Here is a 13,769-nt window from a genome sequence, read left to right on the forward strand (position 1 = left end):
AAAGGATACAAACATTGTGATCCGAAGGGGCATCTGCCTTCCAGTGTTTATAGCAGCATTGCCCACAATAGCCAAAATATGGAAAGATATCCATCAGTTGATGAATGGATAAATAAGATGTAATATATATATATTTTTTTAACCATATATATTCCATATATATATATATGGGAATATTACCCAGCCATCAAAAAAATGAAATCTTGGGGATCCCTGGGTGGCTCAGAGGTTTAGTACCTGCCTTCGGCCCAGGGCATGATCCGGGAGTCCCGTAATTGAGTCCCACATTGGGCTCCCTGCATGGAGTCTTTTTCTCCCTCTGCCTGTGTCTCTGCCTCTCTCTTTCTGTGTCTCTCACGAATAAATAAATAAAATCTTTAAAAAAAAAATGAAATCTTGCCATTTGCAATAACATGTTTGGAACTACAGGGTATTATGCTAAGTGAAATAAGTTAGTCAGAGAAAGATAAATACCATATGATTTCACTCATATGTGGAATTTAAGAAACAAAACAAATGAACATAGGGGAAGGGAAAGAAAAATAAAGATAAAAACAGAGAGGGAAGCAAACCATTAGACTCTTAATTATAGATAACTGGGTGATGGGCATTAAGGAGGGCACATGATGCAACTGATGAATCACTGAATTCTACCCCTGAAACTAATAATACACTATATGGTAACTAAATTGAATTTAAATTTTAAAATTTTTGAAAAAACAATTGTACTGCCAGTTTCTCATCATAGGGTGACGGTGACATTCTGGGCCTCACAGCTACTTTGTAAACAAACCATTTAGATGGCCAGTTTGTTACATTAAAGCCAAGTCTAAAGCATAGATAAATTTGTACACACACACACTATATTTATATACAAAACCACTTTATATTCACCCAAATTCCTAAATCATACAATATTTTTAAAACTAATTCCAAGCATCTAGAAACAAACAAAAAAAAAAGCCACTTTGCTATAAAATTGATGTATACAAAGGAGACTGTGTATAATATATTTTAAAATGAGGTGGAAGAAAGGAAATTTCTTCCTTTCTTAAAGGAAGAATCCAATATAAAAGATTAAAAAGAATCCAATATAAATTTATATTTAATTACTCTGAATGATTTGTATTTGTTTTTGCATATTACATAAATTTTTATTGTTTAGTTTACCTTCATTTTAGATTCCTCTTACTTTTAATTTTGATATCTCTGGAATTTGGGAAAATATTTAATCTTCTCTAGCCCTAATTTTTCCAGGGTTGGCATTCTTTTATTCATCTGCAGGCTTTCTATCCCATTTTCACAACTCAAACCACAATTTGGTATGGAGTACCCATGCATTCCATCTCTATGGATACCAAGATGTAAGCAGCACAAAGATGATTTTATTAGAAAGTCCATTGGAGCAGAAGAGCCAGTGCACACAATTTACTTTCTTAGCAGAGTCAGTGAGTTTAACCTGGAAAAGAATGTTTGCTTCTGTTGTTTCCTTAGGCAAATGGAATGCCACTGATTATTCAAAACAAAATAAAACAAAAACCAGGTGGTAGGAATGTGTTGGAGTTTCCATGTACTTATATTCAGAAAACAGAGGTTGGTGCTTCTCTAAGTGTTATTACAACATAACAATTTCTGCCCACATTTGACAATCCAATCATCTGTATCATCCAAACCTCTCTATCATCATCATCATCATCAAAATATAATTATTATTAAGTATAAAATAGTATTCCTTCATAAGAAAGCTTTTACAATCTGTGCAAATAGATAAAAATGGTTCCATCTTTCCCTCTCCCCCGGGACAGAGGACTACAGCACATCAAAGGAACTCAAGAGAGTTCCTTGAAGCAAGTATGAGAACCACAATGATCAAGTAGATAAACGCTTTATCAAAAGAAAGATACATGCATATTACTTCAGGAAAAAGACAGCATGATATAATAGAATATCATTAGTTTAGAAGCTTGAAGTTATGTTCAAGGTACTACTGATAAATTCTTATAATTTGACAAATTACCCAATCTGCATGTCATCTGCCTATCTATAAAATAAGTCTTTCAAAACAGGTGTTTTGGAACAAGTATTCAGTGAGTGTCTAAATGTGAAATTTTAGGGACGCCTAAAGTGGTTGAGCATCTGTCTTCAGCTCAGGGCATGATCCTGGGGTCCTGGGATTGAGTTCCACATTGGGCTCCCTGCAGGGAGCCTGCTTCTCCCCCTGCCTATGTCTCTGCCTCTCTCTGTGTGTCTCTTGTGACTAAATAAATAAAATCTTTTTTAAAAATGTAAAATTTTAGACTTTCACTTTTATTTATCTTCACAGCATAGCACAATACATGTGGAACAAATTAATAAATCAACAAACACAATATGGGTTAGTTTTAATCATATTTAGAACAGAAATAATTTCCATAAAAATTTTTAAAGATGGACCAACCTGTGTACACTCATTTTCCCTAAACCTCTGTGTAACTGATGTCCCAATTTCACTATTAGCTCTTCAGGCTTGGGTGTTAAGAACTGCTCTCTCCTCTGGTCCTCTCTTTAAATGTCATGGCTATTTCTGGCAGGTAAGAAAACTGCTTTGGTTAATGTGAATACTCGCCACTGGGGAGTGCAAGGCACCTGAGAGAAAAGGCTGCTAAAATAGGGAAATAACTCAAGAACAAAAGATAGGAAACTGAAAATATAACATCCATGCATTTGTCTACTTATAATCTAATTTACATGTCAGTCATTTTTAAAAGAATATAAGGTGTTTAGAAAATGTAGTGTTGCATCTGGCTATACTTAATACCATGGCCACTTAATACAAAGCAGTGTCCTTACTTGATATCACAAAGGACAATTCAGAATTAAGAGCTCAATATCTAAGGATGGTTTATATATTCTGTATCTTGAGGCACACCAAAGAGAGAGTTTATCATTTTTTTCAGAAAACACTGCCATTATTCAAGTTAGAGAGAGGGCTGAGGAAAGACTTTTTAAAGATTTAGAAAGATCATGAAGGCAAGCTGGCCTTTAACAAACAAAATATTTTTTATGCAGTTTCTGGCTGAATTTATAAAATCCAGGAACTCACCCAAAGATTTAAGATTTTTTTTTAATTACAATGGGAGAAAATTGAATATTATTTGGACTATCAGTTGTGAAATTAAGCAAAAAGGAAGTTTTGCTAATGGATGGATTTAATATTCATGAATGTGATGGTTCAGCTTTTTCTCTGTTTCCCACAGCAAGACCACTAATTAATGATCAGTTATACAAATGGAACATATCATTGTCTGGTACCATTTTCTTCTTTGCCAAGAGTTAATATTTCTTATTTTGAGTATGTTTTATTATTCCACTCCACATTTCCCTATTTCTACCCAAGCATTACTTGATTTTCTTTTCATTAAGTCTTCTTATTCTCACTACAGAGTTTTTTGTTTTGTTTTGTTGTTTTTTGTTTTTGTTTTTGTTTTTAAGGTTGGTTTACTATTTCGTAATCCCCCAGCTGTGAATTGAGCAATGTTATTTCTAAGGATCCATCTGACGTTAGGCTGATTTTATGAAGCATAAGTATCAAAGAAAATTTTTTAAAGAAAATATTTTTAAAACAAAATGCCTGAATCAAATGAGAGGTCAAATTTTGCAGAGTGTTTTGTGTCTTGAAAATCTTCCTGTTGTAATTATCTGAAGCCCTTGGCTAGATAATTATTAAGGGACTCTTGAAATTGTCCCTTTTCTCCACATAGATCAGCACATTAATTAAGAGACAATCACTGGAGACATGTTGCTGTTCTGCATCTTTAAGTATTTTTAGGTCTTCATTTTCAAGAGAAAAAAATACATTAATAAAAAGATTGCTTCTCAGCCAAATTTTCTAATACACAGATATTCTTAAAAATGTCTCCCTACATGGAGCCTGCTTCTCCCTCTGCCTGTGTCTCTGCCTCTCTCTCTGTCTCTGTCTCCATCTCTCTCTCTCTATCTGTGTGTGTGTCTCATGAATAAATAAATAAAATCTTTTAAAAAAAATAAATAAAGTCAATCTACTTCTAGGAATTGGAACCAGGAATGTTGGTTCTGGAAGCTATGCTCTCAACTACAAGGCCACATTGTCTTTCAAAGCATAACTAGATATGTGTGAGTGTACATTTTGGGATACATGCATACCAACATGCTATTCATGGTTTGAGATTTTATTTTATTTTATTTTATTTATTTGAGAGAGAGAGCAAGCATGAGCAGGGGGGAGGGGCAGAGATAGAAGCAGACTTTTCGCTGAGATATGGGGCTAGATCCTATGATTCTGGGATCATGACCTGAGCCAAAGGCAGATGCTTAGCCAACTGAGCCACCCAGGTGTCCCCTTGCTATTTATGTTTAATCTGTCTACCAATGTTTACATTAATGTTTGGAGTTCCAGGCAAATGAGAAAATATTTGTACCTTTTAAATCACTAAAATTTTAGTGGGATTCATTAACAGCCTCTATCTCTGTGTATTGCAGCCGTACCTTTAAAGTTTAACAGGTGAGAACTTTTATATGAATCAAACACAAGTACAAGAAATATCGAAGAAGAGACACTTTCTCCATTTAACATCCACTCATAAATCTCTACTTTCCTCTGGATTTGATTTTAAATCTTGTTCCATTTCCCAGAAATTGATATCTTCTAACTGACTTCTTTTTAAATACTTAGAAAAAGAAAAAAAAGATTGAATACAATGCAAATGATTGTTCTAATAATGTTTCATTTTCCCATTCTCTCTCTAGAGCTTACCATCTGCTCTAAAGTCACTAATAATGGTCTCTCAGCATGCTTTGCTTAGTTAATATACAAATACACAAATACACTATAGATTAGAATGTCTTTTTGGAAGGGTTTTGGGGTCTATGTGATATCTCTATTACTTAAAAATTTCATAGCACTTATGCTCATGTGGAAATTTAAAGCTTGGGAATAAATAAAAAGGATTACTATATGTTTTTTAAATGTTATTTTTTAAACAGGCTTACCAAAGATTAGATTAACTAAGAGAAAGGATCTGAGTTAGACTTTTCAATTAGCTATTTTTTTTGGAGCACAAACACTTTGGAGTTTTATATTAAATTGTAGATGTCTTTTTCAGAAGAAAATATAACTCTAAAGGTTCATTGATCAGTAAAATATCAACTAGTTTTGCAACTATAAGCCAATTCATCTTAGAATTCCTTTGACTCACTATTTCTAGAAATCTTTATTCCTCAAATTCTCCTTTCAACCAGTCTTACAAGCTTCCTGGTTCTTGTATTTGTTGAAAAAATCTTTTCTCATATCTATGTTACTTTTTTGTAAAAGACATTTTCTTATTTTTGAGACTCTAATATACTGTAGAAAGGCCAATTGCTAGGTTCATCTAGAGCACTGTTGAATTATTTTTTCCTCTTTTAGTTTTAATAGTCTATATAATTTTAGATTATTTAAAAACTCAGAAAATGTTTTATTTATACTATCCCTAAGTAATACAATCTGTTACCTAAATTAGATAAGAAAAATTATCTGGAAACTTTCATAATTAAAGGTAAATACATAAAAAGGATAAAACTATTTTTTTAGATCTCTTAGTCATATTCAATATAATATACTTAGTAGAAACTCAACAAGAAGATTAGATGGGTTTTTTTTTTAAAACATACATCCTATCGGGTGTTTTTATAAATTATTACTTTTTTAAATTATATTTTCTCTGTTTTTTTGCTTCCCATTTAGAACGTATTATGTACTTTAGTGTTTTCGGGTAATGCGTGTATCCTATTCCAAGCATCTTTTCTAAAGAGCACAGGTAAAAATATGCCAAAATATGAACAAGAATAAAGACTAGCCATTCAATGACATGGCTCTAGGACAGAAACCAGAGGATCTAAAGCAATGAAGGATTCTGACCACTGAGGAAACCCTGGGGAAGTGGATGCTTCATTTCCTTTTTCAAAAGCTTTTTATATAGAACATCATTCTGCTTTCCCGTAGAGATGAGGTCAACTCCCTAGACAACTACTTGTCCTCCCCACCCCCCTCCTGTCTACATACACACCCAGAGAGATTAATTAACACTTGCTCCAGGAAGAAACACAGACAATAGCATCCGATATTGGAACAGTTCTTTGTGAGTAAGTATAAAACTTATGGAGGAGGAGGGAGATATTTTGATACAAGAAAAAAAGCACTGGACTTCACTGCTTAAAGCCAAAGAAATTTGTAATTGTGATGAAAGTATGAACAAAACATACATTTTTTCAAAAAAGATAAATGAAATTTGTACTGATAATCTACTGTTTTTGTGCCAATAGTCTATTTCTTAAGAGACTTATGTAAAATGAACAACTGTAACTAAAACATTACTACTATGGCATATGGGCAAGATCTGTGGACCTTCAACACATGGAAGGTTGTGATGCACCAGGCAGACACACATTTATAAAGGCACAAAGAGGGTGGTATTCCTGTTCAGTATGGTATAAAGCATTTTATATAATACAGTTTTTTAAAAATATTTTATTTATTTATTTATGATAGAGAGAGAGAGAGTCAGAGACATAGACAGAGAGAGAAGCAGGCTCCAAGCAAGGAGCCCGATTTGGGACTCCATCCTGACCCCAGGATCACACCCTGAGCCAAAGGCAGACAGACATTCAACTGCTGAGCCACCCAGGCATCCCTACATAATACAGTTTTAAGTATAGTTTGTCACTTTCAAAATATAATACAGTCAGATTTTTAAAAGCTCCACTCCAAGATGGATACTTAACAATTTAAACTCGAGTCCTCATTTTTTGAAGAAATTTATGAAAACAAATGCTTCTGAAAACATGGCTGAATCTGAATCATATCAATAAGCAAATTCCACATTTATTTTTGAATAAGAGCTTTAGATGCTGTCAGGACCTGTTGCAATTTTTCTATTTATAGTTACTTTCTTCAAAGAAATTAAAAGTATTTTATGGACATTACTTAATAACTTTTTCTCACCGCATTTCAGGAAGACAAAAAATGTGCATGCATTAACTCAATAGGCATTGAGATATTTCCCCCTAATAAATTTCATTCATGCAATAAATCCCACCTTCAGCAACATTCCCCAATAAACTTTAATATTCATAAGCTCATGCATGTTCAAATTTGTATTAAAAGATTTTTACATTGTGAAAATGGGTATATAAGCATTTTGTGACCAAAAGCATCACCACAGTTTTACTGTTCTTGTTTCTTTTTTTTTTTAATTGTTTCTTACACATTTTTGGTTATAAATCATAAGTGGCATAAATAGGGCAATGTTAATCTATTTTGAATAAAATTTAAATGCCTTCCTAAAAGTCTATACATATATCCATTTGACTATGACTTATATAATCTGGAATTGGTCTTATCTCCAGCCTCTGTGTCTTCCTTTCACACTTGCTCTATTGTAGCAGGTCTGATCTCTCATGTCTTTAAAAACCACCAGATGCTCCCCTCCTCAAGGTCTTCTCATTTAAGCTTGTTCTGTCTTCTGTCCCACATTTCCATCACCCACCCCCAAACTTTCTCTTACCACATGGTCGGCCCCTTCTCACCCTTCCCATCTCAATTTAAATGTGATCTTCCTGTATAAACTTTCCATAAACTGGAGTGTCTGAATCCAAATTGTTAATGGGCTTCTATTTTCATTATGTGCTCAAAGTATTTATTTTATGATGCTTTGTTTAAAAATTTTTTTTAAAAAAGTGAAAGAGAAGGGGACATGGTCTCTGAAGAATGGAAATGTTGGGATAGAGGTACAAGAAGGGAAATAGTGGTCTGTTCCGCAGCCTGGCTCTAGGGAGTTTAAGGAGGAAGAGCGCAAATGCTGAAGGTACTGTTTTGATTGAGGTCACAGGACACAGGAAACAAGGTTATTGGCAAGGGTGGCAGTGGAAGGATTCCTTCCTTACTAATTGGAAGCCAGCAGATTTCAAAAAGCGAAGCAAAGCAGATAAAAGTGAGCAGATTTGTTCTTGAGCACTTGTGAGATACCCTTGGAGATTCCAATAAATCAGTGGGGAGGCTGATGGGAGGCTCAGGCCCTGCAGATGGAGTTCTGCAATGGAGGGGAATCATGTTTATCCTCGGCTGTCAGATCTGAAGTTATTTGGATTAAGTAAGCGACCCCTGGGATGGTAATAGCCAGCGATTATCAGCAGTTGCACATCTGTTTCTATACTAAAGCAGATAATAGCATTCAGGAATTATCAAAAGCCACAAATCAATCCCAGTGTCTTGTCATGCATCCACACAGCCCTTTTCCCTTTCCTCACAGCTACTTAATGGATACTGGCAAGCCATCAGATAAACAAAGAAGTGAGGACAAATGATGCTCCCCAAGTTTAAGGTGAGTCATCAGTCAGGCTTGGTATCTAAGGGAATTTAGTCTGTTTTCTAACCGGCTTTATTTTAGCACAGCCATAAATCTAGCTGTAATTAGTCTCTAAGCCCAATGACTTAATACATTTAAGCATTTCATTTGACTCTCAACCGTGAAAAATTGCAGTTGATTTGATAATACTAATACACTCTCACTGGCATGCATATGATGCTGTCAGTACATGTGCTTCCAGTATCTTTTTCTTTCTTGTGATATTCATGGACTATCATGAACCATCTGCTATCTCTCCTACTTCCCTATGGATCTAGGAGGATGATTCCAGAGGCAAGTGCTTATAGTAGAGTTTACGGCCAGTGGTTAGATTTCTCCCCCACCCCAGTATGAAACAAATAAATTTATTTGGAAAGTGAACAGAGCATGGGAACTTATTTTTTAGGCTTACCTATTTGAAATAATACCTCAATTAATGAAAACTATGTTCTATAACTGATAAAAATTACTTTTAACTAAGATATAACAGGCAATTTGCTGTTTTCATCACTAGAATTACCATCTTAAACAAATAGGTAAATTTTACTTTCCTTTTTTTTCTTTTCTTTTTTACTTTAAATTCAATTCGCCAACATATAGTATTTACTTTTCAATGTGGAATCAAGTTAAAGCAAATGATACTTTATATTAAATCACATTTAACAAGTTTCAAAAGTAATAGTAAATGCTTCTAAACTTTAAAAAAATATATTTGATATCTTGTGGATATTCCTGCATATGTTCAAGATTTTCATTTGTCTGAGGATTTTTATTTACACACAGAATCAGAATATCAAGGCTTAATAAGGTTTCATCAAGTGCCAATATAACATCTAAGTTTTTATTAATTAACTTGTAAAGGAGATAATAATGACATTCAAAGGAAGAGGCATCATCTGTAGACAGCTCCATTTCCAGATTTCAAGAAAACTATTAAAACATTTATAGCACTGAGAGTGACTCAGATGGGTTTGTGTGCTCACTTGTGTGGCCATATTGTATAACAGTGGGAGGTTTACAGTGACAACGTTCAGCCATCCATTTCATCTCCAATTGGGGCTCAGGCAACTGTACTTTACTATGGTGATAAAAATTTAAAAATAATAATGTGCTATTTGTTAGCCTATGTTAAAAATTATTCAGTGAACTAAAAAGTCACCCATTTTGAAAGTAAAAGGTACAAATATACAAATTCAAAGTAAATTACTGGAGGGTTTTAAAGGCTTGTTGTAAACATAATTATCAAAAAATGCAAATATATAATAATTCAGCATATATTGGTTATTATATTTTCACTACATCAGTTCCACTAAAGCAAATACATGAATTTTTTGTATATTAAAAAACCCTCTTACAAAGTATACTCTTTATGACCACCAGGTAAGAATGTTTATGATTTTTAACATTGGAAAACTATAAACATTTAGATACTTTTAATAACTTTAAATTTTTAAATATATTTAATAAGAGAGATATCTTATTTTAAATAGTCTAAAATCTTCCATACATATGTAACCCTGAAACATGCAGTGTTAATTTGTCCTGAAAATAACAGCTTTAAAAGAATTTGCACTTAAATATTCTTCTAAATTGCTTTGTGAAACTGAAGATAAAATATAGTCTTGCAGAACTCCTGACAAAAGGGGATAAAAAAAAATAAAGATGTTTATAGTATTTAGGGAAAGTTGAAAGTTTTGTCATATATTCTTTACATTGTAAAAGAGTAAATAGTAGTTTTCTAGGAAGCTTGCAAAATTGCTGAAATTATATATTTGGACACAAATGTAGAATGCAGTTAATTCTTTAATATTTTCAAAGGAAAATTAAAAGCAATTTTTTAAAAAGCATCCAACCCTAAATTAATATTACAGGAAACTGAAATTTATAAGAATAATATATTTAAAAAGCCTATATGACATACAATATAAAAATAACTATATTTATGAATAGTGTATTTATTTTGATTTTAAGTCTCATTGTCTAGGATTTCAAATACCCTTCTCTTTGATCTGTTTTATTTATTTTTATTTTAAAGATTTTATTTATTTATTCTTGAGAGACACAGCGAGAGGCAGAGACATAGGCAGAGGGAGAATCAGGCTCCCTGTGGGGAGCCCAATGCAGGACTCTATCCTGGGACCCCAGGGTTCATACCCTGAGCTGAAGGCAGATGGTCAACCACTAAGCCACCCAGGCATCCCAATCTGTTTTATTTTGACGTTCAGCAAATGGGTAAACAAAAAATTAAGTGGAATAATTGGAAAGAACCATTAAATAAAGCATCTAATAACCTAAACAATAGTAATATGAGATACAAATTTTATGAATTATTTGGGCTTATTAACAGCCTAATGTTCTAATAATAAACATAATGGTTTATTCAACTAATTGCAGCTGTCATTCTTAGAAGCTATTAGCAATTCAAGGTAGTGAATTACACCCAAATAAATGGTACATTTGTATAGATATTTGTTCTTAGTGTTAGTCGTCTATTCGCTAATATCTTTTTAAAATTTATTTATCTATCTATCTATTTATTTATTTAGTCAGTGGAGGAAGGGGCAGAGGGAGAGAGATAAGAAGACTCCTTGCTGAGCAGGAAGCTGGAGGTGGGGCACAGGGGCTCAAAATCAGGACCTGGGACCGTGGCCTGAGCTGAAGTAAGATGCTTAACCCTCTGAGCCACCCAGGCACCCCTCACTATTATCTTTTAGGCACTAGTTACACAGATAGCCAGAAATATAAATTCCATGTATTTAAAAAGAAAACCAGCGAGTAATTTAATAAAATCAGGTGTGTAATGCCAAAAAACAATTTTTATCTGGAGACTAAAGGCAATCTGGACTGGATGAACATATTTCTTATTGGGGCCATTTAAACCTATAGTTTCAAACACTTCCCACACATTTACACTAGAGGTTTGGTTTATTACTTTTCACTCCTACTGTCTAATGCACACTATATACACTTGCAGCAGTATCTGTACATAAGACATTCTTGAAGGAAGGAGAAATATTAAAATATCAATGTTTATTTTAGAGATGTTGAAATGTTTTATACAAATGCTGTGACTATAAAGAATACATGCATAATGCAATGTATCAGGAAAGAACAATATTATCTTTAAATAAAAATAATAGGTGTATATTTAGAGAATTTGGAATTCACCGTTCTAGGTCACCTTTTAAGGGAATGCTTGACTCACAACTGACAGCTTTGGCAAGACATGGCCTCTAAAACAATGTCTTTTTTATTTTCTTAAAGATTTTATTTATTTATTCATGAGACACACACACAGACAGAGGCAGAGACACAGGCAGAGGGAGAAGCAGGCTCCATGCAAGGAGTTCGATGTGGGACTCGATCCTGGGACTCCAGGATCACACTTAACCGCTGAGCCACCTAGGTGTTCCTAAAACAATGTCTATTTTAATCCAATGAATCCTGACATGGAATTTGTTGGAGCTGACCATGGTACCTATTATTGTCAAACTATTTATAGCAGGGAATGAAGATTTGAGATTTAGGCACTAGCAGGTTGCTATGCTGGTTATTCTAAACAGTTCACTTAAATGAATTTGCAATTCTATTATCAAATATTATAAAGCACGAGGTAAAAACATTAAGTAATTTAAAGACTACAGTAAAATTTCAGAAGACTGCTCATTTACTGAGCAGTCATATGCACTGTTTTCAGTATGTTTGAAAACATAGACTCTGCCAGTGTGACCAGCAGATTATGAGCAGATAGCCTGTGTGATATTATCAATTACACAATCAGAAATCAAAGTCTTTTTGTCCCACTTTATAAGCCATTTGGGAAGAAAGGGTATGGGTGTATGCATGTGTGTGTGTAACTGGGAGCAAGAGGATATTAACTTGTGTAAGCCATTTTCTGATGCAAAAATAGACATTTACTAAGTCATAGTAAATGACTCATAGATGTATGAGGAGATGGTTTGATAACAGCTAAGCATTCATATAAATCTTGAGGGACCCGAATGCTCTCAAGTGTGATAATATTCATCTTAACAGTCAGAATTCCTATTTAAAAAGATCACATTTGGCAAATGACTCTATTGTTTGGACTTCTTTTCAGTGACAGGTTTGTTTTCAAGGTGATTAACATTAGCTGAGGACTAAAATGACCTTCAATCAAAATGCCTTTAAAAATATGTCCCCGTGAGCCCTACCATGGATGGATGGTCTTTGGCTGTACTTTAAGAATGATTAAAACATTCAAAGATAATTATGAAAGAGACGTCATGGAAGCCACAGAAAATAACCAGTTTAATGCTGTTCTGTGTACCAGCAGTAGAACTATAGGGGAGCACAAATATTTATCCCAGGGAAAGAATATTATCTAAACAACCAGAGTTCAAGCAGGTTCAGCATAAGTGAGCAATGCATGAAACAGATTTGCGGTAAAAAAACAGTGATTTTCAAGTGCCTAGTCTAAGGTTCTCACTCATTTCCTTTCTATTAGCTAAATTGACACCTACTCTTTTCATGATGCAGTATGTGAAAAAAAGTCCTTATTACAGAAGTTTTAAGCATGTGTTACACATTAATTGTGCTTGTATAATCACAAACACATGGGCAAACGTTTCACTGGGCTACATCAGCTTCTCTGCCAGCACTTTCACATTGGTTTTGTGAATTTTGAAGTAACCTTTGGAATGGCTCCCAGGAAATAAATAATGCTGATTTAATTGGGACTTTTTATATATTCTCATAAAGTAAGAAAAATTAATCATTAATCCACCTTTTGAGGAATCCATTTAGAAACATACATAGAAAAAAAACATGCTATTTACTTTGGCATTCTTTCTTATGAGAGAAAAAAGACAAAACTGATACCCACACACATTGAGGAAACAATCCAATTTACAGACACATCTATTTATATGTTTCCAGACTTATGACCAAATGTACTCTTTTTAAAAGTATTTTTAAGTGTTTATAGTGCAGCCTTTTTCTCTACAATAAGCTATTTTTATACATGTATACTATCATCAAGTTTCATTACTTATAGTTACATATATCTCCCTTATCCCTTTAACCCAATTTTATTTATTTGCTAATATTTTAGTAAGGTTATATTTAATGTAACTAATAAAACATGCAAATACAAACTACTACCATTAGAAAGGAAATACTTAAGATCTTACTCTTTCATGCCAAAGAAGATAGTGATTTGCCAACAACCACAAGCTTTTTAAACTTGACTTTTATCTGTGGCAGCTGTAGTTCAAAGGAAAACCATTTGAAGTGAAGAGATGGAAAATGAATGGGTCAGTTGCCTGACCCATAATCTTCTGTGTGCCACTTTACCTAGAAGTGTTCCTTTCCTCTTAAAACCATAATAAC

General features: G+C 33.6%; 1 protein-coding gene across 14 annotated transcripts in view; it reads right to left on the reverse strand.

Annotated features, from left to right (window-relative positions):
• Window positions 1-13,769, reverse strand: part of SNCA (synuclein alpha) — a 163,514-nt gene that overhangs the window by 40,651 nt on the left and 109,094 nt on the right. The gene's annotated exons all lie outside the window — the stretch shown is intronic.

This window comes from Canis lupus, chromosome 32, assembly GCF_003254725.2.
Source record: "Canis lupus dingo isolate Sandy chromosome 32, ASM325472v2, whole genome shotgun sequence".
Lineage (NCBI taxonomy): Eukaryota > Metazoa > Chordata > Mammalia > Carnivora > Canidae > Canis > Canis lupus.